This window comes from Crocuta crocuta, unplaced genomic scaffold (genome assembly GCF_008692635.1).
Source record: "Crocuta crocuta isolate KB4526 unplaced genomic scaffold, BGI_CrCroc_1.0 scaffold221, whole genome shotgun sequence".
NCBI lineage: Eukaryota > Metazoa > Chordata > Mammalia > Carnivora > Hyaenidae > Crocuta > Crocuta crocuta.
In genome coordinates this window covers 5,136,815-5,162,428 of record NW_027528610.1, presented here as the reverse complement: position 1 = coordinate 5,162,428, position 25,614 = coordinate 5,136,815, and the positions used below count along the sequence as shown (strand labels likewise).

Here is a 25,614-nt window from a genome sequence, read left to right as displayed (position 1 = left end):
CCCTGATCCTTAAAGTCATTTCACTTTACTGCAAATTCTGGACCTTCCCAACATCACTGCGGTTAAACTGACCGTACCACACAGAATCGTCACCAGGGACGATGTAATCTTTGTCAACAGGCCAATTTGTCAACTGACTGAATATAATTATTATATATGAAGTAGAACAAATCATTTATCTCTAATACTTCCATCAACTGCAAAAAGGATTTTGTATGATTTTTGAGATCTTTTAACCTCTAAATGTCTCTTCTTCCCCAATTTTTATTCTTTTTAAAGAAACTTTTAAAATGTTTTATTTATTTTTGAGAGAGAGAGAGAGAGAAACAGTGTGAGCAGGGGAGGGTCAGAGAGAGAGGGAGACACAGTATCTGAAGCAGGCTCCAGGCTCTGAGCTGTCAGCACAGAGGCCAACGCGGGGCTCGAACTCACAAACTATGAGATCATAATCTGAGCCAAAGTTGGACGTTTAACCGACTGAGCCACTTCCCCTTCTTCCCCAATTTTTCTACCAATCCTTTCCTCCGATTATTCTTTTTCAAACCTGTTCACACTCCACTTTTTTATAAAACACACTAGGTCACCGAGTAAATTACAGTGCTAAGTAGGCTATTTTTTCTATCAGTACAGCCCCTTCGCTGTGGTAGGTCTGTTTGCTAATTCCTGACTCTGATGTTCTATTTATTTCCATAAAGCATGTGTGCTTATCATGTGCTTAGTTATGACTCGAATAAAAATAACTTAGCATTCATTTTATGTCAGATTTGTATGAAGTTTGTATACTCTAACTGCAGCCAAAATGAGATACAAATAATTATATTAAATTTGAGAGATAAGCCAGGCAATATTTAAATGTATACTGCAGACAGTATTTTATATACAGTATACTAAATAAGATTAAAATAGTCCTGGATCTTAACAGTACATACTAGATTAATTAGAGTCCCGGGTTCAAAAGGACTATCATTATTGATCCTTCCATGGCCACCTTTAATGTTATTTGTTTTTGTTTTATTAATCCAAAGAACGTCTACATCTGGTTATTTTCACCAGGCATTATTTAGGTTAAAGTTGAGACGCAGGGAGAAAGCAGATAAAGACACTGGAAGAAAGCCAATAAACACAAATGCACCAAGGAGCAGACAAGTAAAAGTTAACACAATAACTAGTGCCAACCCCCCACCCCCAAAATATGAAAGCACGTTCTATAAACTTCAAAATGTGGCAAAAATGAAGAGAGAGCTGTCTAATGAGCCCACGTGTCAAAAGGCATCTGGTATCGGTATCACTACCTTCACTTCACAAAAGTATCAAAACATAACCGAGCTTAAAAATGAAAAGTATCGGCATACCTGGGTGGCTCAGTTAGCTTAGCGTCCAACTCTTGATTTTGGTTCCGGTCACAAACCCAGGGTCACAGGATTGAACTCCATGTCAGGCTCTATGCTGAGTGTGAAGCCTGCTTGGGATTCTCTCTCTCCCTCTGCCCCTCTTCCAGCTCATGCTCTCTTTCTCTCTCTTTAAAACACACAAAAAAATCCTAAAGTTAAAAAAATATCAAAAGCATATATAGAATTAGCAGATCCACTGAGTTCTTGGCAAAATTTGTGAAAATACATGCAAATTCTCCATGAAGCTTTTAAAAATTGCAATATAAAGTAGTATAAAGCGCCTCTAATATCAAGTAAACAAAACTAGTTTATGAAAGTATGGAATAAAGCTGATCCCACATCGTAAACTAGCAAGAGAACGTATCAAAGACAAAGAGTCAATGTGTTCAGGCCTCTGATGGGGAGAACGTTTTACAACCATGGTATGTGTGAATGCAACAGAGACATACTAGCTTGGNTTTTTTTTTTTTTTTTTTTAATTTTTTAATATTTATATACTTTTGAGGGAAAGGGAGAGGGAAAGGGAAAGGGAAAGGGAGAGAGAAAGCATGAGTGGAGGAGGGGCAGAGAGAGAGGGAGACACAGAATGTGAAGCAGCTCCAGGCTCTGAGCTGTCAGCACAGAGCCCGATGTGGGATCCTGTGCTTGGAAGTGCTCAGAAAGCAAGCGTAGCTATCAAACACTCAGGAGTACTTTCCTCAGGGTTTCCAGACCACCGGGTAATATGTGAGAGGACCATGGGGGAGAAGAAGGGGGAAAATAGAGGGGGGAGAGGGAGGGAGACAAACCATGAGACACTCTTGAATGCTGAGTACAAACTGAGGGCTGATGGGGGTGGGGGAGAGGGAAGGGGGGTGATGGGCATGGAGGAGGGCACTTGTGGGCATGCGCACCGGGTGTTATATGGAAACCAACTTGACAATAAACTATTAAAAAAAGAATAAGCATCACTATATCAGTGAAAACTTAAATATTACAATTTCCAGAACACGTCAAAAATATCCACCAAATTTCTTTAAAGTGGCAAAATTTTTAAGTGGTTTATAATATTCAACAACAAAATCACATTATACAACACAATGTAAAACAATTTATATAAAACACTCTGCATAAAAATAGAGGTTCTCATTGCAATAAGTTGTATTTAATAAAGAAAATGTATAATGTAATTCTTAAATTTTAAATTCAATGTGGTGTACAATTAAATCTCTAAGTATCTGAAAAAAACAATGCCAGTGACGAACCAGAGGGTTGGGAGAGCCCGGGACTCTTGTCCTGAGGAGCTCCCAGAAATACAGATGCTGCTGGTGTGGGGACCACAGCTTGAGTAGCAAGGCCCCAGTCGGAGGCTTGTGTCCAGAAGTTTGCACACCAGCCTGTGCACGCCTAACAGTTCACTGACGGGGGCGCCTGGGTGGCTCAGTCGGTTGAGCGTCTGTCTTTGGGTCAGGTCATGATCTCACAGTTTGTGGGTTCAAGCCTCACATCGGGCTCTGTGCTGACAGCTCAGAGCCTGGAGCTGCCTTGGATTCTGTGTCTCCCCCTCTCTCTTCCCCTCCCCTGCTCATGCTCTGTCTCTTTCAAAAATAAATAAACATAAAAAAAAATTTTTAAAGGCACATGGACAGAAGCAGCAAGGTTGAATGATGACTTGAACCCTGATGGGAAGCAGCCTGAAGCCCTGACAGAGGACACGCCGGCCTGAGCCTGCGGAGCTGTGAGATGCTGGCCTGCGGACCCCGGCTCAGTCCCCACGCAGAGTCCGTGTGATGCAGGGGACGCCCTCAGTCCTGCACGGGGCCCTGGGTCTGTTGTGCCACAAGGCAGGCCTACTTGGCTCAGGACATACTTGTCTGGTATGTTCCCTGTAGCGTCGAGCGTGGGGCACGGGGGAGGGTAGAGCTCACGGACCGCAAGTCCAGCAGGGGACACAGGAGAAGAACGGTTAGCAAGCGACGGAGTGAACGTGATGACCCCGAAGTGGGAAGATGTGCTGGATCCCTGTGCACAGGGCTTCCCCGGGCAGGAGACATGTGCTGTGGGAAGACGGCACACACACAGGAACCTGTGAAGTGTACAACCAAACGGGACTTGGGGAGCACACACACAGACCTCTCATGTCCCTGAGGGAGCACCTGAGTCCACGCAAGTCACACGGTCCCTCAGCCGTACAAGTCGGGGTCCTGGCCCGGGCCGAGCCCTGGTTTCCGGGCGGTGACGCAGAGCTCCCCGCGAAAGCACAGCCAGGGGTCCGGCTGGAGCCTGGCCCCCCCAGACCTCCCCAGCGAGCGCTGTGCCCCCCAGTCCTCAGGACCCGGCCGAGTTCCGCCCTCCTTCCCACTACACAGCATTCATCGCAGAAGTACTTCCTATGTATTTCCAGCGCTTCTTTCTCTCTGATAAACTGAATGGTTTCATGCCCTGTAGTTCACTGACATCTAATTTCCCAAGTTGGGGGCTGAGACGTCAAGGGTACAAATAAACAAAGGGCAGGCTGGATAGCCCTAGGGACGATGTGGGTTCCCAGAAAAATAAACTGTGATTCAAAAGCCTCGTCTCATCTTGCGTGAGCCAGCTGCCGCGCCGGGACGTGCTCGGATGTGCCCGGGCAGGACGCGCCTTCTGACCACGCGTCAGGGAGGAGAAACCCGCACTTCTTCTGGGGCGTCGCTGCGGCACGGACGCCCCCTCCAGGAAGCTCAGGATTGCCCTACATGCGGCCGCCTGCAGCCTGCGAGGGCTGCAAGACACACATCGTCCAGGCCACTAATTCGCCCCTCATCACATAGTTTGTCTTGAGTGCTTCGCACAGGGGCAAGTGACATGTGCGGAGCCGGGTAAAACGTACAGCTTTCACGATTCCAACTTTTCAAAGGCCAAAGATAATTTTTTTTAAAAACTCTGAAATGCACGAGCATAATCTCATGCATGAAGAAGAGTAGGATATCAAACTTGAGGATCCGTCTCGGCTTGAAGTACCCTGAGCCTGAAGGATTCGGGAGGATAGCTTGCAGATCTCTGAGAAAATGCAACATAATCGTATCTTTGGGGGACACATTTCTAATTCCCTGGGGACCTTAATTTATGGTGGATTTAAACACCACACGATTTTTACGATTGCAGCAAGTAAGAGCATGCCGAATCAAAAAAGCTATTATTCGTGCAAAGGAAATAGAAGAGGTAAGAATAAATCTTCTGCCTTCGAAAGAATCACGCATGTGTATTTTACACACACACATACACACACACCCCCATACAGCTCAACACAAACCACCTTTGTGTTAACAGACACATCTTAGCTAGTCCAGATGTCGATGAACAATTATTTCTGGGTCTATTTCTGTGCCTGACATACATAAGGTTTACAAAAATATTAGTTCCTTCTCTTTTCTTGAATTCTATTTGAAGCAAGGCTCTTTGTGGTATACAATTTTACAGAAGAAAGGAAAATTAAAAATTAGTTGCTTGCTTCTCTCGTGAAACTTTAAAAAAGGTGAGACATAAGAGGAAAACCAATGAAGCAAATGTGTTTGTTGTGGTCAAATACTTTTAAGGATATGTCCACACAAAGCAAAATTAAAGTATGAGTCGTGAATAACTAAGTCGGACCAAATAAGTAATTTAACACATTGAAACTGGGCACCTCCACTCCCCCTGTCCCCCACCCATCCTCCCTCAACCCAACACACCAGGCTTTCCTTTGCTTGAACAAAATACGTAAAATAATTCTCTCACCATAAGGACCCATGCATGCGCTCATGCCCAACGCGGGGCTCGAACCCACGAACCGTGAGATCATGACCTAAGCGAAAGTCGGACGCTTAACTGACTAAGCCACCCAGGCGCCCCTCTCTCCTTCTAACTCTTTACATGACTCCCTCCTTCTCGCCCCTCAACTATTGGTTGAACAGTCATTTTGTACTTAGATACTTGTTTCCATAATTACTCTTGGACTCCCAATGAGCCACAAGCACAAGGAGGGTAGAGAATGCATCTTGGGGCCACCACAGTCTGATGCCAGGCAAACAGTGGACACTTGCAGCACACGAGCTGTAAGTGGATGGTTTCCTCAGATCTCTACTGACCTCCAGGGCTCCATCGGCGGCTATGAGGAACCTGCTTATTCAGTCAGAGACAGGGAAGGTGCTAACACCTTTGCAGAAATCTTTTTGTCTGCTTAGGGTCTGGTCCCTGGTGCTGTGGGGGGCCTTGGTGCTGTGGGGGGTCCCTAGTGCTATGGGGGGGCCCTGGTGCTATGGGGGGGCCCTGGTGCTATGGGGGGGTCCCTGGTGCTATGGGGGGGCCCTGGTGCTATGGGGGGCCCCTGGTGCTGTGGGGGAGACCCTGGTGCTATGGGGGAGACCCTGGTGCTGTAGGAGGTCCCTTGTGCTGTGGGGGGGGACCCTGGTGCTGTAGGAGGTCCCTTGTGCTGTGGGGGGGGCCCTGGTGCTGTAGGAGGCCCCGGTGCTGTGGGGAAGCCCAGCTGGGCAGGGCATGTGTCACTGCTGCAGAAGCAGGATTGGGGTTGGAACGTGGGTAACGGGGACCAGGGAGGTCAGGGAGTCAGCACCCTGGAGGCACACGGACATGACCTAACCTGTACCCAGGCGGTCGGACGCCTGTGTGTATCATCCCGGGACAGCCCTGGAGCCGGGAACGCAGGAGGTGAGGAAACCGGGTGCACAGAGGTGGCGCGGAGAGTAGGACGGCTGAGCCGTTCGACCCACAGGAGGAGAGGGAAGCGGGGCAGTGGACTGCGGGTGGGGCGTTTGCAGGCGGCTCCTAAGGCCCAATGACACGCGAGCCCGCGACTCCACCTGCTTCTGGCTGGCGGGTGGGGTCTGCAGGGATCCCCTTGCGTCCCGCTACTCAGCCTGCTGAGTCATCAGGATGTTTCACTCTGATATCGTTTACATCGAGTTCCCGACGCTCCTGCTCAATTGTTAAACACTGAACAACAGCACAGTCTGCAAGCTGTCCGTCATCCTCACCATCTTGGGGTGTTAGGGGAGCGCAGGTGGTCAGAACTGTGAGCTTCATTTGGCCGTTCATCTCTAAGTGATTTCCTCAGCAGTTGCTCATAAAGAACATTCTCTGCTCCCATGTAGCGCTCCACATTCACACCCTGAGTTCTACGTGGACACAGACGACGCCGTATAAATACTTCCTGAACACACACACATACATATACTATTGCGTATACTGTTCTGCACACTGTTTGATGCTGGAGGTGCCCAAACAGACAGATTTCAAGAAGCCTTCCGAGGAGCATACCCACCCCAACAGCACCTTGACGCGGATCCCCTGCAGGGGTGGGGAGAGACTGAGCAGACAGCCGGGGATTAGGGAGCTTTCTTGTCCAAGGTCATCGCGACGATGGGCCGTGCCAGTATGAAGGAGCGAGCAGACAAGTGTTCCGGGCAGTCGGTAAAGCAGTTAGGAGGGTCTGGAGGCTCTGAATGGCCCACGTGGGAAAACCACTTGCTTTCGTTTTCCTCGTAGGAAAAACAAAGTAGCAGACGCTGAGGCTAGACCACAGAGCATGATCCTGAGACAGGAGGGACAGGAGTTTGGGAGAGGAAGCGGCAGCAAGGCGAGTGTGTGCTTGCGTGGTCTGGGGGCTGGATGGATGCATGGATGGATGGACACATGTGTTCCGCAGGCTAGTTTGACCGGGCTTTCTGCTCATGGCAGAACTCTGAGATGGCAAATCTCTGTGGCTTTAAGCCTCCGAGTTCGTGGTAATGTCTGATGGCTTCCCCCGAGCTGACCTCTCTGTCTCATATGTCCACGTCCATAGGATGATGGCTCACACCGCCCTGCCGTGCTTGCAGAGGACTGACCGTCCATGTTCTCACGTAAGCGCCGGGCCGGAGCCACAGGGAGCACAGCAGTGGGTGCCTTGTGCCAACAAAGGTCCTGCCCTCAGCCAGGGGCTGACATCTGTCGATTCCAAGAATCCCCCCGCACAGATCTGCTGGGGATATATATTTTCTCCCCATTGATGACATGAGAAAACTGATGCTCAGGGGCTGAGACCCCCTCTCGCCTGGCACAGGCCGGGTGGCAAACCTAGTTTTCAAGAATCCCAGCCCACGTATACTTCTCCCCATCGTGCGTCTCCACCATCTTGACACCGTGTATTGCCTAAGACTTTCTGCATTTGAATTCATGTCACGTTCATTAAAAAAAAAGACTTTGTTCAACAATACAGATCAAGCCATCAAAACAAAAAGAAAAGGAAAAGAAAGATAAATACTGATTGAGTCATATTAGCTTTGTTTACTCTATGAACTCATTATATTCAGAGGCTCGGGGCTCCTGGGCCGAGCTAATCGAATGGAATCAAATTGAAGGGACCTGTAAATGAGAGTCACCCATCAACCTGACAATGTCTGGACATGGCATTTTAATTAAGGAATGGTGCCTTACCTTCCACCTAAGCCAGGAAGACAAGGGGCCGTGAGTGACAACACAATGGTCCTGGCCCCGTGCTTCTGGTATTAAGCGTTCCCATTGGAGACGGAAGAATGGAAAGTTGGTTGTATTTGTATTCCTTTCCTGGGCCTGCTGGAACAAATTACCACAAACCGGGGGGCTTAGAAGAGATTTCCCTCTCTCCCGGTTCAGGAAGCGCAAGTTGGAACCCAGCTGTCCCCAGGATCGTGCCCTTGGCGAAGGCTGTAGGAGAGGATCCTTCCTTAGCCCCTTCTGGACTCTCGTGTTTTCTGGCAAACCTCGACGCTCCCCAGCTTGTGGACACGGCCCTCTGGCTGTCTGCCCCAGCTGTCACACGGCATTCGCTGTGTGTCCATGCTTCCCTCTGCTTACAATGGCAGCAGTCACTGGGTTTGGGGCCCAATGCACCCCCATGACTTGTCTGAACCTGACGGCAGCAGTAGAGATTTTTTTTCCACATAAGACCACATGCATGGGTCCAGGTGGACATGAGTTTTGGGGTGATGTTCAACCCAGTACCACGCTGTATAATGTTTTAAAGCACGAAACGTAAGTTTACTTACTTTATACTGGCCTTGTAACTACCCTTCTACTCTCTACCAGCGTCACAAGAGACGTGCCCCTCAAAAATCCCTCCCGATGCCTTCTAGGAAGGTAGAGACCTGGGGGTGGGGGGAGCTTGGAGTATGCTGTCTCCCCACACATGGAAGGCTCAGTGCCCACTCAGGACAGGCTACGTATTCTCACATCCCAGCATGTCGTTACGTGTCCCCTGCTTCCCTCCTCGCTGTGGCCGCCTTAGACCAAACTGTACTTCCTTTTGTTCCAGAGCATTCCGGAACCTCCTGGCCACCTGCCACATCGAACTGTTTTGTCATCATGAGACAAAACTAAGTCTATGGTAGATTCTGTGTCAAAGACTTGAAAATACTCCTCCCTGCATCTAGATGGGACTTTCCGTTAAATAGTTCATAGCCATACAGAATAAATCTAACGTACATTTTACGCATGTCCACATTTAATATACATTTATACATTATAAATTCAGAGCAAATAAGACTAGAGACCTTACAAATACTGTTTTTGTATTTTTAGTCTATGTATTTAAACTCCCTATAGCTAAGAGAAAAAAAAAAAACTCCCTATAGCTAGAGAAAAATCTGTTTGAAATTACAAATTTTCCAAAGAGTCACATTTCCAGGGTAGCGACTCTTTTTTGAACTGATATACCCCATGGGGAATGCAGGTTAATGGTTTAACCATTAAAGAGCGTACATCACACACCAGCAAGTTTGAAACTATACACAATCAACCAACCAAATATAACAGCCGCAACTTTATGAGGTAGACAGGATGGATGGGATTTCTTATTAGAAGAGAATTTTTTTCCCCTTTAAACAGAAGCTCAAAAAAATCATTCCTCCTTCGGTGTGTGAATTACTTAGCTGATTATGACTCTGCCTGAAGCATCAGTTATATACATATGACTGGGAAAATGAGGAAAAGTTTCAAGTTCATCAGTCAATCTTTAGAAATAATCGGATGTGGAAAAATCTGTAAATGTTGCAGAAGTGTTTTTAAATGAGGTTAGCATAACGCAGAGGATTCAGCTGGAAAGCTTCATGTGCTGGTGCCTTCTCCTCAACAACCAGAATTACAAGAAGGCTAAAATATTTGATCAATTTCATAAATACTCTTTCAATGGGAGAGGCAATATTTTTTTTTTTTTTTTTGCTGGGGGTGGGCTGAGAGAAGGTAAATATCTGAATTAAGAATTTTTATCATGTTTTAAAGCAAAGCAAAACAAAACCTATTAGCTAAACTGTCAAGCCTAATGTGATCTCATTCATGATCTCATTCATGAGACCAAGAACAACAAGAGAAGATGCAGAGAATAACCCCACCATGAATTCCACGTTTCATCAGCCCCAGACGAGCAAACACAAATAAAAACGTGAAGAAACATTTTCTTATGTGAAATGATGTCTTAAATTATAGTGATTCAGTAGAGAGAATTCTATTCCCTTACTGTGTTTGCATGAAAGCAGAAACCCGCCCTGTCTCCAAAGCTTCCTTCCTAACATGACTCAAACCAAACACACGGTTGGCTACCCAGTGGCAAGGAGAAGTGGGGGCCACTCAGGAAGACTTTTCAGAGGAGATGAGGTTTCTTTTCCCTTTGAAATAACCAACAAGAATAACGTGGTAGAAATCCGAGGGAAGATTTCGCCCGACTCCCACATTCATCAAACATTTACATAGGGAAAAACCCCACTTTCAGCGGGTCTCAGTGAAGAACAGAATTAAATTCCACCTTTTAAAGAGTCATCCTCATTATGCGTAAAGGTATTTAGACCTTCTCTATAAAAATACTCTGCTTGGTTTACAGGGAAATTAGTATGGGACACTTTAATCAAATAACTCAGCTATACACATATAAAATGTTCTGAAACCATTTAAAATGGGAAAGCCCCAAACCTTCTAAGCAGAAAACAGATGTGCAGTCAGCAAACATTACAGAACAGGAGGGTGACAATTAAAAATGCACTGTCATGCCCATCTCTTCAGCAAGTGGTGCTGGGAAAACTGGACAGCGACATGCAGAAGAATGAACCTAGATCACCTTCTTACGCCACACACAAAAATAAATTCAAAATGGATGAAAGACCCAAATGTGAGACAGGAAACCATCAAAATCCTAGAGGAGAAAATAGGCAGCAACCTCTTTGACCTTGGCCGCGGCAACTTTCTACTTGACACGTCTCTGGGGGCAAGGGAAATGAAAGCAAAAATGGGCCAGTGGGACCTCATCAAGTAAAAAGCTTCTGCACAGTGAAGGTAACAATCAACAAAACTAAAAGGCAACTGACAGAATGGGAGAAGATATGTGCAAATAAATGAATGGATAAAGAGATAATATCCAAAATCTATAAAGAACTTATCAAACTCAACCACCCCCAAAAAAACAAGTAATCCCGTGAAGAAATGGGCAGAAAACATAAACAGACACTTTTCCAAAGAAGACATCTAACTGGCTAGCAGACACATGAAACATCACTGATCATCAGGGAAATACAAGTCAAAACCACAATGCGATACCACCTCACACCTGTCAGAATGGCTAAAATTAACAATTTAGGAAATAACAGATGAGAGAGAAGACACTGAGAAAAGGGGACCCTGTCTCACTGTTGGTGGGAAAGCAAACTGGGCAATCACTCTGGAAAAGAGTGTGGAGGTTCCTCAAATAGTTAAAAATAGAACTACTCTATGACCCAGCAAATGCACTACTAGGTATTTACCCCAAAGAAACAAAAAATACAGATTTGAAGGAATACATGCTCCCCAATGTTTATAGTAGGGCTATCACCAAATACCAAATTATGGAAAGAGCCCAAACATCCACTGACTGATGAATGTCTAAGGAAGATGTGGTACATATATACAATGGACTATAACTCAGTGATATCACAAAGGTGTAATCTTGCCATGTGCTACAATGTGGATGGGACTAGAGTGGATTGTGCTAAGCGAAATAGTCGGAGAAAGACAAATATCAATGATTTCATTCATATGTGGAATCTGAGAAACACAACAGATGAACATAGGGGAAGGGAGACAAAAGTAAGATAGAAACTGAAAGGGAGACAAACCACGAGAGAGAATTAAATACAAGCAACAAACTGAGGGTTGCGTGAGGGGATTTAGGTGGGGGAGGGGATGGGCTAAATAGGTGATGGGCATTATGGGGAGGGCACTTGTTGGGATGAGTGCTGGGCGTTATATGTAAGTGACGAATCACTAAATTCTACTCCAGAAACCATTATTACAAGATATGCTTACTAACTGGGATTTAAATTAAATAAAAATGCACTGTACTGCAATGTTTTCATTTCCAGCCCCCCTACTGAACCTAGGATAGCCCTCGGTATTAACTTAGACGGTGGCTAAGAGTTGGCTGCAGGATAGAGACTCTCTGCTTTCAAATTCCAATTCTACACGTTTGGCTGAGGAATCTGACATGAACTCCTAGGCCTCGGTTTCCTTATTGGTACTGCTGGGAAAATACAAAACGAGTATTCCCCTGATAGTGTTGTTAGAACAGGCACAGAATAGGTACTTAATGAAAATCGTTCTTTCTAGGATCTTTCCAAAACGCTAATATCTTTTGTTCTTATTTAAAGGTGAAACACCTGCATACATATTTCTGACAATTTTATGTGAATACTATTTAAACAAAAATTCTTCATGAAAAAATTCGTCATCTTTCCCTAAACATTCCCCTGTCGTAAAATAATATAATGATTTTCCTGACCTTTGGGAAGTGGTTTCAATCATACGGCTGAGGGATAAACAAAATTTCTTCGGCGGCAAATTCACAATTTGAGGGATCCCATCCCGTCCTGCCCGCAAGTAGGATGTCGATATTCAGGAAGTCACAACATAAACGAGGTTGTCTGTAGCACCCCATCCCTTGGTTACAGGGCTCCAGAGGGGGCTCCACGGTTTTCGAGGTGAATTCCAGCGTGAAAATGTGTCCTGGCTCCCACCGTGCACTAATCCGCCAGCCTTTACTCGCAAATTTGACAGCTTCAGCCCATGGTATCTGATGCCCTTACTCCATCTCTGCTTTCTGTCATTAGATACTCTGGTATCGCACAAACGATGAGATGAGACGTCAAGCCAACGGTCAGTCAGTCAAGTGGTCCCGAGGGCCTGCCTTTCACTGGGTGCTGAGGGGACATGATTCGGGGACCACAGCCGCTGCTGGCAGCCATCTCCGTGGCGCAGGCTCTTCTGAAACGGGAGCAAGTCCTCACACTCCTTGTCTGGGTCCTTACACTCAGACCGCCCTATAAAGTCTCCAGTCAAGAGAGCGGATCTCTGCTCCCCACGACCTCCACCCCCCTTGATTACCCGACATCACGTCCCTTCCTGCCTGCACCCTCCTTTCACTTCTTTTCACCCAGGCTTTGCCCTGTTTTGCAGAGAATCTTCCTGACGCCTGACCACACATCCGGAATCAACCCCCTTGTTTCTTGAAAGACCACGTGGTCTGGTGGAGCTGCCTTTTTTTAAAGTTTATTTTTTATTTTTAGAGAGAGAGAGGGAGGGAGAGAGAGAGAGACAGAGAGGGAGAGAACCATAGGGGGAGGGGTAGAAAGACAGCAACAGAGGACCCCAAGTGGGCAGTGCACTGACAGCAGTAAGCCTGATGTGGAGCTTGTATTCACGAACCGTGAGATCATGACATGAGCCAAATTTGGACGCTTAACCCATTGAGCTACCCAGGGGGCCCTCTGTGGAAGCTTTCTGAACGTCTCAGGCCCACGGTGCCCTTCCTCGTCTCCAGTGGGCTTTCTTTCCTGACCCCTCTGGGCACCAATCACATCATACGCTGCTAACATAGGCATGTTTGCGAGGGACATGAACAATCAGTTACCAAGTGTGCCTTTCCACGACCCCAGCCCAGCGCTGGATCAAAAGACATGTCTTCAAAATCTCGTGTGGTTGAACGAACCGTGAGTGTGTGTGGCTAGGAGTGTGTACCGAGCAGCTAGGAGTTCCTGATCTAGTTGTGATTTTGGCTGAATTTGTGTTAACTGGGTATGATCAGAAGGGGATTCCGGGAAGGTACGCCTTCTCAATCCAGGGATCTTGACTGACGTTTCACACAAAAATTGTAGTGTGTTCTTGTTCACTGGAGGAGAATAGAAGGCAGTGTAGATGTACATATGAAAATTGATTCTTGATTAAGACACTGAAAATTCAAGTATTAAAAATCTTTTTTCAGGCCAGGTTATGTTTCAGAACTGTAGGTGGAATTAAAGATACAAAGCCTGGGTCACACAAAGGACATTATGAAATCAAACTCCAGGGCCTCTTACGAGTCTGTAAATGTTCCAGCTTTGAGTCTAATGAGTGTCTAGGTTTTATGAGAAGTTATTTAAAACACAGGGTTTGAAGTACATATTATGGTCAGATGAAAACTACAAAATGTGAGGTATCAGTGATAAATTTAATAGCTGAATTCAATAGCTATGACTGTTTGAAGCTCAGAAATCAACATGATTTATGATGGAGAAAAAGATTCACCATGGAGGGCTGTTGGGCTGTACTCAACGCTGGATGTTGTAAGGAGCCTAAAGGTGAAAACACAGCCAGGATATGGGCAGGTGTTGTTATTTCTTGTTGGCAAAATGATCAGATTTTCTCGGCCAGCCTTCAAGGAACCCTGATTAAAGACGCCTTCAAGGCAAATTGAAGTCTGCTTGCGGGGACACTGGGCATCCATCAACCAGGTTAAGAATTTATGTTAGGATTGGGCGCCTGGGTGGCTCAGTCAGTTGATTAAGCCTCCGCCTTTGGCTCAGGTCATGATCTCATGGTTCATGAGTTCAAGCCCTATGTTGGGCTCTGTGCTGACCGCTCAGAGCCTGGAGGCTGCTTCGGATTCTGTGTCTCCCTCTCCCTGTTCCCCTACCCCTGCTTGTGCTCTCTGTCTCTCATAAATGAATAGATGTTAAACAAAATTAAAAAAAAAAAAAGAATTTAGGATGTTTAAATTTCATAATAAGTTATAATAAATTATCACCACCTATCTTCCCGATATTGAGAGGAGATGAATGATGCCCTTGAAAACACAGGGCAAATGGACAGTGGTCTGAGTTCCTGGTTGTGCCAGTCCAGGGCTGAGCACTCTACCCCTAATAGTGCTGCCTCCCTCCGCACAGTCCTACCAGCAAGGAATCAGTCCATTTTACAGAAAGGAATGGAAAACACTGCATTTTAACTGTGCAACAGAAATCTTAAACTTGGATGGCTTCCAACGTCACTTTATCGACAGGAAGACTTACCAGTGAAGTATAACATAATGCAGAAGAACGCAATTCCACAATGAATCTGGTCTGTTCAAAAATAATTCTGCCATAGTGGACATAAGCGGATCAAAGAAATGCAAAGTTACCTACACCCTCGAGCCACTCCTGGGCCTCTCTGTTTATTCCACTAACACATTTCACATTATTCAACCAAATTATGCAGGGAGATGGTGCACGCTGTTTATTTCTTTGAGACTGGGTAAACTTTATTCATGCAACAGGGTGGATCGCTACACAGATAATGTGGATATGATTTTGGTTTCATCTTTTTCCCACAGAAAAGCCTTTGCAAATCTGTAATTTATCAACAGGCGTTGACTTTGACTGAATTCTGTCTTAGTTTGGGTTTCCCCAAAGGGGACCTTAAGTCCAGGACGGGAGGGGAGACAGTTTATCTGGAAAGGCATTCCAAAAAGCAGTGCTGGGGAAGGGAGAAGGTTCAATTCAGAACAGCTAGAAAACGTTCCTACCAGTGGTATATACAGCTTCTTCCCATGGGACACTCTCTCAAGAACATTCAGAATTGTCCCATTGGGGGTTATGTGCCCCCTGGGGTTGATTCAGGGGAGACAACCCCTCTGTGCTTGCTCTCTGTGCTTGCTCTTCATCACTGCCTGGGGTAGATCGGGCTCCAATGACAGCAGGGAGAAGCCCTTCCGCACAACAGAGAAGTAATCCATGACTGAGCAGAGTATCAGCTCTCCAGGACCCAAGCTCAGAGGGAATTACTACAGCAAGGGCTTCCCTGTAAGAACCAACGGAAGTCAACCTTGTACTATATTTTTAAAAACTATCGACAATACCACCTTCGGCCTCGTTTCTATCAAAGTACGTGCCATTAAGCCCCACTCAGAGCCAGGAAAACATCTATCGCTTCTGACGATTCAGTAGGTGTCCTCAAAAACCAGCATTCTGAATTCACTGTGGTTCCCAGAACCCCAATGCTAGCTTTTCAGCTGCCCTCCAATAACTTCCACGTCCTAGACATTTCTTTTGTAATTACTGCTCATCTGCACATTGATGTGGACGTTTTATCTCCACTATGGAGCTTTTGTATACCAACAGGGGTCTTATATATTGCCTCACATACATTTTGAAAAGAGTCCTAGACTAGGAATAATACATCAAAGGGCAATAGGAAAAGAAATCATTAGGTATTTTATGGGAGTCAAGAGAGTTGAGTCAAAATAGAAAATACTTGTGCTGCAGCTGTACTTTGTTCAAGACATGATGCATTATGTTTATCTTAAAGCCCACGTCTTCACTGTTCATATGAGGAACTCAAGGTTCAGGGGATCAAAACTACCTGCCTGAAGTCTGTCACTTGGTGAACGAGAGAGCGAACACATGAATACAAGTCTTTCTGGCTCCATCCACTTCATGGTATGACCTACAAATACTGAAGACAGTGAGTGGTATCAGGCAATGCCTAATGATGGAGACATGTAAAATATGTGTGTAATAATACATTATATACTGTTGTCTGTACTTTCCTTTAACTCTGGAATTATTTGTAAAATCACAGAGATAGTGGAGAATGAAAGATTCAATCTAGGATCAACATTTTATCTGCTCTAGAAATGTTTCTAGAGCTCACATATAATTGTAAGATGGCATATCAACCAGTTTCTTCTCTTAAAATTTTTTTTGTTTTATTATATTCAATGTTTATTTACTTTTGAGAGACAAAGAGACAGAGCATGAGTGGGGGAGGGGCAGAGAGAGAGGGAGACCTAGAAGCTGAAGCAGGCTCCAGGCTCTGGGGGGGTCAGCACAGAGCCCAAAGGGGGGCTTGAACCCATGAACTGTGAGATCATGGCCTGATCCAAAGTTGGACACTTAAGTGACTGAGCCACCCAGGCACCCCATATTAACTGGTTTTGAAGTTCTGATAGACTTTTGTACTTACTGCATATAAACATTTAGAAGCAACTGCAAATGGATTAGAATATCAATCATTTAATCTCTTATTATTTATTTAGAAAAGGAGATTCATGGAGGGGGAGTGAGGAGAAACAATCCCTAAGAAACCTCTGCTCCCCACTGACCTGAACCATTTGCTTGCAACAAAGCTCAAGCCAGAGGGCCTTCATTCTCAAAATTGACCTTTTTTTTTTTTTTAATGTTTTATTTATTTCTAGGAGAGAGAGGGAGAGAGAGAGACAGCATGAGCAGGGGAGGGTCAGGGAGAGAGGGAGTCACAGACTGAAACAGGCTCCAGGCTCTGAGCTGGCAGTCGGCACAGAGCCCGACACGGGGCTCGAACCCACGAGCCGCGAGATCATGACCTAAGCGAAAGTCGGACGCTTAACCGACTAAGCCACCCAAGCGCCCCCAAAATTGACCGTTCTTAAATCCAATTATGTCCCAGCCTGGGCTTAACAAGGGGTTAACAGTAAGTTTATATCTCCTAAGCCAATTTTATGGGTGCTACCAAGTCACAATTTTCAGAATTACGGTTCAAATGGATGTTACTATGTAAATAGTTGCCTCTGTGACAAGTTGGTCAATTCCAAGGGACTTTTATGTCTCAGGTGCTCAGGGCACTTATGCTGACGAGTATTTATTGTGGATTCAGAGAAAGTTTATGTGAGAACATAGGCATGAAGATAAGTACCAAAATCAGGGCTGACTTCAAATGTTGAATAAGTAATAGAAAGGCACACAGCGATCCTAACGGAAGGGACTTGATTAGCATGGTGCCTGTTACAGAGCACAGCTACACCCTTCCTAATATTCAGGAGAGAGACCACTAGAATTAAATACACCTACAAATTCTTCATCTCAGCCCAGATTTCACAAAATTCAAAGAGGCGGATGAGTTCAAATTACTAACTCAAGACTTCAATAGAAAGCGTGGGCTATAGATGTTTCCTGTTTTCAAACTGGATTGACATGGGTCGAATGTGTTAATTTGCCCCAGTACAGTCGTATCTAAAAATAACAGCGGGAGAAGTTTACACACCATCGATAAAATTCAGCTTGCTCGGACTGAGGCGGTCTAACGTGCTTCAAATCCTCAGTTAGTTCTAAACAGCTGGCGAGGATTTAAAAATCATCAAAGGCACTTATTAGTAACAAGCTCAGTGTCAAACTTGATGGATTAGCATAGCTTTGTGTTTTCATTTTATGATCATTTCTGTGGTTGAGGGAGAAGTGACAGATGCCGAAAAGCGGTAGTGAGTTCAGCACTGACTCACGGATGGAATGGAAAACAACCTCACACACAAGTCCAGAACACAGAGTTGCTCACGGAAAAAAACTGCTGTCTTCTATTTGAGTGGAGACAGAGAAAAACACTACGAAATGACTTTTCACACTAGCTAGTTATCATCGGTGTTTGACTGGTCACACTCAGTCCTATGGCTAGATGTGGGCTCTATGTGGGACTTAGGCATTAACAGGAGTTGCGGAATAAACTGTTAAGTTACATCCCGGAAGCACTAGGCATCCAGACCAAACACCGGTGTAAGATCTTCATGCACAGGGGTGCCTAGNAAAAAAAAAAAAAAAAAAAAAAAAAAAAAAAAAAAAAAAAAATATCTTCTTACACAGATAGGGAGAGGCAGTGGTGTTGGTTGGGACTTGAGTGGAGAAGAGACTACCAACAGTTATTTATAATGGGTGGGGTTGGGCTGGACGGAGAGGGCAGGCATGGGAGTGAGACCCCCCATAAACGCTTTATTCTTTAATTAGTTTTGCTTCTTGTCAAGGGCTCTGATGTCACGTTGTCCCTTACATCCAGGAGGTGCTTCATGGATCTGTTTTGGTAACATTTTCCTAATTACAATGCCCATTATACCGTGTTCTTAGAGCTCTATACTTTTTCTTTCTTGCAGTTGTCTTCAGAGCAATCGTGCGTGCTTGTGTGTGTGTGTGTGTGTGTGTGTGTGTGTTTACTGGATGCTTCTCCAGTGTGAGGCTGAACCCTGGAGAACAGGGCTCTTGGTTTCTGCTATCTTCCCACTGACCCTTCAGGGCCTGGCAATAGTGTCTGTGTCCGAGGCTCTGACCTCTCTCTCCAACCTACTGAGTAAGTGGCAATATGCCTGCATCAACCAAGATGAATACATTGTCCACTTACTGTCTCTATGTGCTTTTATTCACCCATTTAATTCGAAAACTAGAGACTGCACTGAGATCTACAGGAGAAACTCTTCAGAAACTATGCTCATCACTGTCCTTTTCTGTAAAAAAAAAATTATCAAAATAGTCTGCATATGTACCTTGTTATTTAGAAAATTATGTTCTTATAAAGTTTTCAAATTTACTTCGTAGGGTAACATAATTCCTTCTATAACATGTTTAATTTTCCCTATTGTTTCTTTAATTTTATTTCAAAGTTTGGACCTGTGCTATAAACAACGTTTAAATTGTATTATTCATTTTACTCATTTTCCCAAAGAGTCAACACTTGGGTTTATTATTTGCCTGTTTCCTTTTCTAAGTTGTTTATTTTTGAGAGAGAGCATGAGTATGAGCTAGGGACGGGTAGAGAGAGACGATGAGAGAGAATCCTTTTTCATTATTAAATTTTTTTAAATGTTTTACTTATTTCTGAGAGAGAGAGAGAGACAGCGTGAGTAGGGGAGGGTCAGAGAGAGAGGGAGACACAGAATCTGAAACAGGCTCCAGGCTCTGAGCTGTCAGCACAGAGCCCGATGCGGGGCTCAAACCCATGATCCTTGAAATCATGACCTGAGCTGAAGTCGGACGCTTAACTGACTGAGCCACCCAGGGACCTCTGGTGAGAGAGAATCCTAAGCAAGTTCTGTGTTGCCAGCACAGAGCCCAACTTGGGGCTCGAACTCATAACCTGAGATCATGACCTGAGCTGAAGTCAGATGCTTAACCGACTGAGCCACCCGGGTGCCCCTTGATATTCTATTTAAAGGCAGGTTAAAATAACAGTGAACCTCTTAAGTAAAGGAGAGAGGAGTCACACTGGCTTTTGTTCCTGATAATAATTCACCAAGATTCCAGGAAGAAGTCATTTTTAAGAGATATCTTTAAGTTCTTAGGAATAAACTTCATGTTTCAGGATAAAAAACTTTTGAAGTTTTAATTTGCTTATCAGTATATCAAGATGGGCANCGACTAAGCCACCCAGGCGCCCCTGAAGGGAACATTCTTACTTTTTACCTGAGACAGTTTGAAACATACTACATTAAGAAATTCTGCACAAAAATCCATTGTCTTTGACAGAATTGATTCTTTTATCATGACGGCTTATCAACTGCTTTTGCTTTATCAGAGCCAAAGTGCTTTACCATCAAATTATTCTGCCTAGATTCCTCTTTTAAATTAAAATTCCCTAAACACAAAATTCATTTAGCATATCATTATGCTTTGCTGAAGCCACTGTATTTAATACATTTTGGAGGCAGGTAAAAAAAAAAAAACAGAAGAAATGAGTCTGAAGGAGCATGCATTTTTAAGTACGAATGGAAGTATTCATGTAAGCATGCATTTAAGCTCATGTATTTTTAGAATCTTCCATTTTACAGAAAACTTTTTCGCTAAGTTTCATCTTAACAGCTAAAAAATTAGCATTTCAGATACTCTTCTGACTTGTGGGTTAAAAATATTTAATATGACCTTTGATGTTGAATATGGGTTTTAAAATGTTTACTGAAAGAGAAGTAGCTTTTATGTTATGAAAGTAGCAAGCAGCCACTGCCAACACTGCTAGATTTCTCTGGAGCCATCTTTCTCTACAAGTAAGAGTTTCACGCAGTGGTTTCTGGGGCCTCCGATGGGTTGGGGAAGGAGAAGAGATGATGACACCCTGTAATATGCCTATCTGGCATAAGGATTATCTTGGGAACCACACACAGGAGAAGCTCTGAAAACCCAACAGAAGTTGCCCTTTTGCAAAAGAAATTTACATGTATCCGGGGAATTTCCATTGATAAGGGTGTTATACCCTCTCAGTGGTAGCAGGAGCACAAGAATGATGAACTTTCTAGAAACTTTCATCAGCAGAGAAGACAGACAGTATCAACAGACAATAAGTAGCAAGTGGGTGGAGATACTGTCTCATAGATATCTAAAGTTAAAAAAACATTTTCCATTAGTGCCATTTACCACTTGTATTATGAAAATGGTGATTAACATCAAAATGGCAAGTTTATGATGTAGGCATATGTCCTTCCAAATCCTGGCTAGCATTCAATATAAAGTTATAGTAAAATTTTAGTTTAATTATCATTTATTTGTTTTGAGAGAGAGAGAGAGTGCAGAGCCCAAAGCAGGGCTCAAACCCATGAATTGTGAGATCATGACCTGAGTCAAAGTCAAGAGTTGGACACTTAACCAACTGAACCATCCAGGTGCTCCTACAGTTAAAATTTTAATAGCTAGAATTCAAAATGTTAAGTGTTTCCAATATGCAATCATGGAAGAATGGGAAAAACTGACAACATAGCTCTAAAAAAATCTATTTTATTCTTCTCGGAGCAAAAAAGTCTGTGGACATATCCCCAAGTCCAGAGAAGAGAAGGGATTTAGACCCCTCAGAAATTATTAAAATTTATTTGCTGGAATGATTCCCTACTGTATAAGGGGAGATTAAAAACAAACAAACAAACAAACTTCTGCACCGCAAAGGAAACAACCAACAAAACTAAAAGGCAAATGAAGGGATGGNGCTGGAATGATTCCCTACTGTATAAGGGGAGATTAAAAACAAACAAACTTCTGCACTGCAAAGGAAACAACCAAAAAAACTAAAAGGCAAATGAAGGGATGCGAGAAGATATTTACAAATGACATAACAGATAAAGGGTCAGTGTCCAAAATCTATAAAGAACTTACCAAACTCAACGCTCAAAAAAACCAAAGAATCCAGTGAAGAAATGGACAGAAGACATGTACAGACACTTTTCCAAATAAGACATCCAGATGGCCAACAGACACATGAAAAGATACTCAACATCACTCATCATCAGGGAAATACCAATCAAAACCACAATGAGATACCACCTCACAGTGGTCAGAGTGGCTAAAATGAATAACTCAGGAAACAGCAGATGTTGGTGGGGATGTAGAGAAAGGGGAAGCCTCTTGCACTATTGGTGGGAATGCAAACTGGTGGAGTCACTCTGGAAAACAGTATGGAGTTCCTTGAAAAACTAAAAATAGACCTCCCCTACAACCCAGAAATAGCAGTACTAGGAATTTACCCAAAGGATACAGGAGTGCTGATGCATAGGGGCACATGCACCCCAATGTTTATAGTGACGCTTCCAACAATAGCCAAATTATGGAAAAAGCCCAAATGCCCAAAAGAGCCAGATGTGGTACATATATACACAATGGAATATTACTTGCAGTGAAAAATAATGAAATCTTGCCATTTGCAACAATGTGGATGGAACTAGACGGTATAATGCTGAGATAAGTCAGTCAGAGGAAGACAGACACCCTATGTTTTTACTCATATGTGGAACTTGAGAAACGCCACAGATGAACATAGGAGAAAGGAAGGGAAAAATGAGATAAAAACAGAGAAGGAGGCAAACCATGAGAGACTCTTAAATATGGAGAACGAACTGAGGGCTGCTGGAGGGGAGGGGGGGGATGGGCTAAATGGGGATGGCACTTGTTGCGAGGAGCACTGGGCGTATTAAGAAAGTGATGAATCACTGGGTTCTCATCCTGACACCAATTCTACACTGTTAATTAACTTGAATTGAAATTTAAAATAGTGGGGGAGAGGGAGGGATGCAAACCATGAGAGAGACTCCAATGCTGAGAACAAACTGAGAAATGATGGGGGTGGGGGAAGGGGAAGGGGGAGACGGGCATGGAGGAGGGCACTTGTGGGGATGAGCACCGGGTGTTGTATGGAAACCAACTTGACAATAAACTATTAAAAAAATTTTTTTTTAATGTGAATACAATGATTTTCTTCTTCAAGACAAAGGTCAAGATGTGTAGTGGGGTGCATGTCCTGGGTGTGCTGGTGTTTATAGAACATGCTCGGACCTCCCTGGATCCTGAGAAGAAATGAAAAAGATCAGCTGTTAGACTAGAAAAAGACAGTGTATATGACCGGTAGGGTAAAGAGTCATTACACAAAATTTAAAGAAATTCCAAATCAAAGAAGTTTTACCTTGTCAAATAACAACATTTTCCCCCCTTGGAGACTTTTTAAATCATCCTTGGGATTTGGCAGAGAGGATAAAAATACTGAGGTGTTTTCAGCTTTGTTCATGGAGGTTTTTTAAAAAAATGTTTTCTTTCATGAAATGTGTTTTTCTAACTGAGACACGTTAATAATTTAAGATCAATTCTAGGCTTTGCTTCATTTAAAAAATTAATTAAAAAGAAATGGGTCTCAAAAGAGACGTCTCTGTGAGCTGTAAGTCTCAGAACTGGTAAGACTGTATAACCTGGATTTCAACAGCATCACTGTTACAGGCATGTTCTCGGTGACTTTTAACTTGCCGAAATATGCATCTCTGAGTGTCTACAGCATTTATTCTGCATACACTGAAGAACTACAAAAGATAACATTCGGTAGGTAACACTAAAACGTGACTAACTGAGGGCATAACACATGTTACACTTCTGAGATAAAATGAAACGATGGGGATTGCAATACTGACACGGCAGCTTATGCATTGAGAAATGTGTAATTAAAATTTTTTTAATGTTTATTTACTTTTGAAAGAGAGAGAGAGAGAGCACAAGCAGGGGAGGGGCAGAGAGAGGGGGCGAGACACAGAATTCGAAGTAGGCTCCAGGCTCCAAACTGTCAGCACAGACCCGGACACGGGCTTGAACCCATGAACTGTGAGTTCATAACCGGAGCCAAAGTCAGATGCTTAACTGACTGAGCCACCCAGTTGCCCCTACACAGCATTTCAGTACCACATTTTTTTTTTCAAGTTTATTTCTTTATTTTGAGAGAGAGAGAAAGAAAGAAAGAGACAGAGAGCGAATCCCAAGCAGGCTCCTCACTGCCAGTGCAGAGCCCAAGCCAGGACTCAAATTCACAAACCATGAGATCATGACCTGAGCCTAAATCAATAGTTCGACACTTAACCGAATGAGTGACCCAGGTGCCCCCTTTTAAACAGCAAAGTCACTGGAATAAGGCACAACAATTCCAAAGCATGGCACTAAACAGGCCACGGAAAGGACACTTGTTTATAGCATGCAAAGTGAAACTAGAAGGCAGAGTGCCCCCTGGGTCAACCTCGGCTGGGAAGGCGTCAGGGGACTCTGAGTTTTCACCACTCACTTGAGGTCGCTGGTCAACTAAGTTACTGGTACCACAATCCTTGCCTTGGGTTTCTGCTGTTGAGAAAACTCAAAGTACATCAGTGTTACCTCGATATCTCACGATAAATGTAGACAAGACTGAGGGCACTGTGACACTGTCACTGAAGGTAGATGCTGTGACTATCTTCATCAGGGTTGTATCCCTTCTGCCTCATCCGAGTCTGGCTGGCGGTAGGTCTCAAGAATTATTTTTGAATTAATCACTTGTGAAAGTCCGAATGATTGGTGTTCCGTCTCTTTCCCTAATCGTACCTTTCTGTGTACGCTGTTAGAGTTACATCAGCTTAGAAGTCAGCAGGACAGGGAGCATACAGAATCCTGTTGACTATCTGGTTGAAATTTTAAATACAGCAGAAACATAGTTTGAAAACTAAAGTGCTTCTGATTTATAATAATGAGACTCTCATCAGAGAGACAAAGGTTTGTGGGTTTTAAGGAGTGAGGGTCAAGAAAAGCAAAGCCTCTTTTTTTTAATATCAAGAGCAGAGTTTATGGAAAGATTGTTAATGGTATCAGAACTGTAATTTCCTACCAAAAGAAATAAGTGTCTGACCTTTACGGGATAAAGTAATCTCGCTACAATACCCAGTACTTGGGTACTTGGTTATGTCAAATGGACTCCTTCGCATCCCCGTGGTTACCAATGCCCTGACTTCCTTCTCTCTGACTGCTCTTGCTCTGTGCGTGAGCGGAAGCTTCTTTTCCTTCCATCGACCTTCACAAGTTGAGGTCCATACAGCTCTTCTCATTGTTCTGCTACACAATTTGTGGATAAGCCCACATGTGTCTTTCCTCCTTCCTCAATATGCTTGCCTTCTAAATCTATTTAGAACTTCATTCTCATTTCCAGATCCATATTTCAGTCTACCAACAAGGCATCTCTACGGGCTAGCTAAGAGACGTCTCCCATTCCTTATACCCCAGGTCTGATTCCCTGACTGCCAGCCCCCGCATCACACATGCCATCCCTCTTGTTTTCCCTACTTGGGCCAAACTAAGGGAAGGAGACATTATTTTAGTCTTCTGATAACCTCTGGCCTTAATCATGGCCTTGCAAGTCATTCTATCACATTCATTACACTCCAAATCTAAACAGTCACCAAGTCCTATCAATCAGACCTAAACACATACATATGCATGTATTTTCAGATTTTGCACAGATTTTTCAGATGTCCTTCTCCATCTTCTGGTGTCCATGCACACAGGGCACCTGTAGTTGTGTCTTTTTCGCTGTCCAGCCTAGCCAGTCTTCCACCTCTTTCTCTAGTGCGTCCTCTCTACTGTGCATGAAACAGCCATCCTGGTATGCAGCTATGACTGCTACTGGGTTACGATTCTTCAATGGTTGCTGATTTCCATCAAAGATCAAGTTTGCGTGGACTTTTACAGCACAGCCTGTGTTTCACTTCTCTAGCTCGCTGTCTTCCTGCCCATAGGGTTTGGTCACAGACACACACAGTTATCGCTAAGTCTCTAGCACTAGAGAAATTCCTATGGGTGATGTAGCTATGTCTCCTACCGCCTTAAAATCCATTTCCATGGCCAACTACTTATATTTAAGGCTTGGCCCAAAACCATTAAAATTTTTAATG

The 25,614-nt window shown here is 44.0% G+C and overlaps 1 long non-coding RNA gene across 1 annotated transcript in view; it reads right to left on the bottom strand.

Annotated features, from left to right (window-relative positions):
• LOC144223929 (uncharacterized) overlaps positions 1-25,614 on the bottom strand; it is a 392,187-nt gene that overhangs the window by 66,968 nt on the left and 299,605 nt on the right. The window contains exon 3 of the long non-coding RNA XR_013332878.1: positions 1,353-1,518. This is a non-coding gene — a long non-coding RNA (uncharacterized LOC144223929). The remainder of the gene's footprint in view (positions 1-1,352; positions 1,519-25,614) is intronic.